Below are 5,087 nucleotides of genomic sequence, written 5' to 3'. Positions count from 1 at the left end.
CTGACCAGTTAAGTAACAGTCACAACAGAGACCGGCTTGGTAACCAGCATTTGGGTTGGGGTTACTTACAAGGACCAAGGGTGACTGAGATCACCAGAAAGCCCGCCCCAATACCAGCCACCCCAAGGCCCAGGAAAGCTCAAAAAGCCGCAGCTCTGGCGCTCTCCACACAGCTTGTACACAGCTGCGCCCTCCGGAAAAAAAAAACCAAACCCTCTTCTCTGCAGTTGGGCTGCTCAGTGTCTCCTCCCCAAAGTTGTTTACCCCCCTTTTCAAACTGCTGGAAGGAAGGGGCCTTGATGTCTTCCAAGTTTCTGTTCCCTAAGACATGTGACCTTGTGTTTACTTTCTGAGACCTATGGCCCTCCCCCTCCCTCCCTCCCTCTCTCCCTCCCTCCTGAGGGGATGCTTCAGTTTGGAAGAAAGTGATGCAACTCAGAGTGCTGCGGGCCCAGAGACTGCTCACCTATAGCAGGGGCAGCTTCAGCCTCTAAACAGCCACCCCTTGCCCAGATCCGCATCAGAACTGACATCCTGTGGCTAATGGGTAAAACCTTTCAGAATCGATTAATTTAGCCCAACCCTGGTTTCACCAACCCAAAGCTAAGTTATGTCATCAGATAGTGTACGACAGCCTCCCCCATCCTGCTGGGCCCACCTCCCTGAAGCACCCACCAATGTGTTCTTAAATCACCCCGGCTTACGACTTTCTGCTACTATGGAACTTCATGAAACTTCTTCCACATGGGAACACAGAACCTGCCTGGGGTGACCTAGCTGCATGTTGCCCAGGCCATGGTCACTCAAAGTTTACTCTACACCAGCGCCTTCCTAATGCTGCGACCCTTTAATACAGTTCCTCAGGCTGCGGTGACCCCCCCAACCATAAGATTATTTCCTTGCTACTTCATAACCGTAAGTTTTCTACTGTTATGACCCATGATGCAGATATCTGATCTCTGATGGTTGTAGGATGTTTGATCCCCAAAGGAGGTCACGGACCCACAGGTTGAGAACCACTGTTCTCTTACTCCGTTTGAGGTGAGAGTTGCGTTGTTTGTATCAACAAGGTTGTGGTATGTGTGTGTGTGTGTGTGTGTGTGTGTGTGTTTGTAGGTGTGTGTGGTACAGGCACACCAGTGTACATGTGGGGGGGGCGTACAAGCACATCAGGTATTTTGTTTTGCTTTTAATCTTTGGCATTGCATTCTTCATGGTTGAAAACTCAGATTAAAAAAAAACAAGAATGCCTTCAAGATGTTCTCTCTTCACCGCGGCCACACAATTTCTCTCACAGACTCAGCCATGTAACCAGGCTGTGCACAGGTGGGCAACACTGTGCACGGCTCCACACGCACTTGGTTTCTTCTCTCCCTAGTCAGAAGGTCACATAACTGCAGCTGGACAGTAGACTGCATTTCGTCTCACCTTTCATAGAATTCTCAGAATAGAAACCCAAAGGGACAAAACACTTTTTGTGTGAGTATGCGAAAGCGAAAAAACTAGCCTTTAAGGAATAAGAAAAGAAATAAGGACAATAAGATGGTAAAAATGTAACTCTGTGTGTGTGTGTGTGTGTGTGTGTGGTGTGATGTGATGTGTTTATTCCAAGTTTCACCATTTATATAACTCAACTGCTAAGGAATACATACAGGGGGATATTGGCTCCTTTTCTAGCTGTTCACTAAAATCTCTGAATAACTCAAGGAAAAAAGTTGCAATCCTCTGCTGTCACACATAAGAGGCACAGTAAGGGAACGCAGGGGAGAGCTATCCTTTGTGTTTAAACTTTTATGCAAGCTCGAGGATTCAGGAAGCTCCAGGAGACGGTGCATAGCCTTCAAAAGTATTACCACCAACAAAACTCGAATGAAAGGCTATCTGGTTTTCTCTTTCACGTTATCAGACTGAAGCGGAAACTCCCAGGAAGACTGTTCATGCTGAAGAGGAGAGAACGAAGAGCAGAAATGAGTAGTGGGTGACGACAGCATCCCCCCCCCTCTCCGCCATCTCAAGACAAAGGGGACGCAGGGGAGTCTTGCGAATCGGTCGGTGAAGAACTTGCTTCAGTGACCATCTGACATTGGAATGTATGGACTGCTCTTTGCTTTGCCCGGATACTGAGAACGGAATTATCATGTTTGCTTACAAAGCAAACAGCTTGGGCTCCCAGAAAGGTAATTATAACCCAGAAGACCCAGATCGAATTAGTCCTGTTGAAGTCATTTCCCATTCCACACTGAAGTATCTCTTAATGAAGAAGGTAGATTTCTCTTCCATAAATACATGTCCTCCTTAAAACGCTTCAGTGGCGTAAGAAAATTCATTACATTTTGGACCTGACAAGGCTTCAACCAAAAATAGTATCACCCAGCCGGGCATGGTGGTGCATGTCTTAAATTCTAGCACTCAGGAGGCAGAGATAGGGGGACCTCTATGTATTCAAGGCTATCCTGGTTTTCCCAGTGAGTTCCAGGCCAGTCAAGGCTACACAGTGTTGTAAATGATGATGATGATGATAATGTCGCCCAGCTTGAGAGCCTGCTCATCTCAGTCATCTCTGCTGACCCCTGAGAGGTTCTGTCAGTTTTCACATATCAAAGCCAAGTCAGAAGAGGGAGGACTTGGCCATTTCATTACACACAAGATCAAGTGCTGGAGAGACTCAGATAGCGATGACACAAAAGGAATTCCAGAAACATCGTAAGCAGCATCAGCAACACTAAAACACGTGTGCGGTGACATTATCTCGCTGGTCCCCAGTTTACCTTGAAGAAGGCAAGTGTGTGCGGATGGTGGAGTTCTGGAAGAGTCCCCACAGAGCACCATGAATACTGCAGGGGCAAATCCTGCAGACCTCTTTGCAGAGTCATGGCCTTCCAGGCTTGGGAGCCGGACTGCAAACAAATCCAAGACTCGAAGCTGATTTTCAATGTAATTGCTTCTCCTGCTGACGTTTTTTGTTTTATTCTGGGTGTTTTTGTTTTTAGGGACAAGGTTTCTCTGTGTAGCCCTGGCTGTCCTGAAACTCTCTCTGTAGACCAGGCTGACCTGCCTCTGCCTCTGCCTCCCAAGTGCTGGGATTAAAGGCGGGCACCGTCATCACCCGGCTCCCTCTGGCTTTTATGGGTAGTTAAGAATATTGCCTAGAAACAAAAATGGAAGGAAACTTTTGGACAGATGAGATGGTCCTCTGCATCTCCTCCGCTCCCGTGAAGGTTTGTTTCCTGAACTTTTACTCCCATGCTTATCTGGTAGATGATTTATCAAGAGCAAAGGGAGGCCGGGTGGTAGTGGTGCATGCCTTTAATCCCAGCACTCGGGAGGCAGAGGCAAGAGGATCTCTGTGAGTTCGAGACCAGCCTGGTCTACAAGAGCTAGTTCCAGGACAGCCTCCAAAGCCACAGAGACACCCTGTCTGGGGGGGGGGGGGAGAGCAAAGCAAAAAACTGGAAACATTGTCTTGTATTTGGACACACGTTTCTTTTCCCTTGTGTGGTAGAATAGCATCCTGGTTTTGATCTGGTTCAAGTCCCAGCTGACTATTCCCGGTAATGCTCTCCTGGGTAGACCAGAAGACCATCCTGGAAAAAGAACCTGAAGTACAGAGGACTTTTGTTTGCTTGGCTTTAGGTCCAAAGTACTCTAAGGAGATCTTTGCCTCTGGTAGGGAGTGGCTCTCCTGTCCCTTCTCCCACCCCTGATTCCTGCCCTCTGACTCTCAAGCACTGAGACTCCCTCAGCCTTCCCCCAGGACACCTAGGCATTCAGAGCTCCATGCGGAACAACTGGATTTTTTTTTCCCCAGGAAAATCGTGTCTGCGTCTCTTAACCAATTCTGCCAGCCAGCCAGGACAGGCGGCCCTTTGGAAGGCAGCCCAGGTCTAGCCTTCCTCTTTGACACCAGGAAACTCCCTTGGAGGTAGAGGAGTCTGTGCCTGACCTGGGCGTGTCTGTCTTCCTTCTCCCTGGTTTCCCTCTCCCTCCCCCAGACGTGGAACTCAGGGGGTGATGACACTTGAAATGCTGTTCCAGTTCTCTGGGAGGGAGGTGACTGGGACGGTCCCCAAGCCCTCAGAAAGGCTGCCATTCTGATTCTAGTTTGTCTCCGTGTGCTGCAAGGTACACAAGCTGTGACGGGAGGACTTTCCTCTTGTGGCCTCATTAGTAAGAGGACTTGCGCTTTTCCGGAGCCAGTGGGCCCTTCCGTCTGAGAGCTGTGACCTGTGTGACCATCAGGCTGCGTGGCCAGCGCCTTCACCCACAGAGCCATCGTCCCGACCATCTCTGGGACTTCCTGACAGGCATGGTCTACCCTCGGCTCTCCACCCTGGCTCCTTATTTTGCTTTTTGTAACTTTTTGTTCATTAGTTTGTTTTCTTGATGGTTCTATTTTGTCCCTTTGGAGTTTCTATGTCTTATTTAGGAAAATAGCATGCTATAAATTAAGTCAAATCACTTTTGAAAACGTGTGCTTAAAGATATTCACTTTCCTTCTCCCCCCCCCCATTTTTATCGGCTTTCTCTTAAACACACATACAGATTTCAGCGTCATCCTTCCGATTTTGCTAATGCCTTCAGCTACAAATATTTGGCATAATAAAATTATAAACTTCTAGAGGGCAGAAATAGCAGGGCTGCAGTAGGAACAGAGGCCAGGCCGTTTTCTTTTTCACCTCCAGAGGATTTGCATCTGACCTTGGGCAGGGCCCTTCTCTCTGGATCTCAACTTCCTTGTTTATAAAATGAAGGGGGTGGGGCCAGGTGACCTCTAAAATCCCTCCTGCCCTGAAATTCATCTGCTCTCTGACCCATTGTGGGTGCTTCACAAATAACAAGCAAGCACACTTCCAGAGAGCCTCAGGGACAGAGCTCCTCTAGACACTTTAGTCAACAAACATCTACTTAGTGTTCACCCAGAATGGTCACAGTGAGGGGGCAAAATTGGGCCCCAAAGGGAGACTTACGCATGGCTGTCCCTGCTGCTGCAGTCAAATTTTCACAAGATCATGGGAAGCCAAAAGCTCTCACCAACAGGAAGAATGGCAGGCATATGCCAGGCAGATCTCATCTCCGGCTACCAGAGT

General features: G+C 48.4%; 1 long non-coding RNA gene across 1 annotated transcript; it reads left to right on the top strand.

Annotated features, from left to right (window-relative positions):
- Positions 1-1,592: 1,592 nt before the first annotated feature.
- LOC121133735 lies at positions 1,593-4,468 on the top strand. Its single transcript, XR_005870710.1, has 2 exons — positions 1,593-3,922; positions 4,123-4,468. It is a non-coding gene; the product is annotated as an uncharacterized LOC121133735 (long non-coding RNA).
- The last annotated feature ends 619 nt before the right edge of the window (positions 4,469-5,087 follow it).

This window comes from Mesocricetus auratus, unplaced genomic scaffold (assembly GCF_017639785.1).
Source record: "Mesocricetus auratus isolate SY011 unplaced genomic scaffold, BCM_Maur_2.0 Super-Scaffold_100023, whole genome shotgun sequence".
Taxonomy (NCBI): Eukaryota; Metazoa; Chordata; class Mammalia; order Rodentia; family Cricetidae; genus Mesocricetus; species Mesocricetus auratus.
Note: the sequence above shows the minus strand (reverse complement) of the source record. Positions and strands in the feature narration are given on the sequence as shown.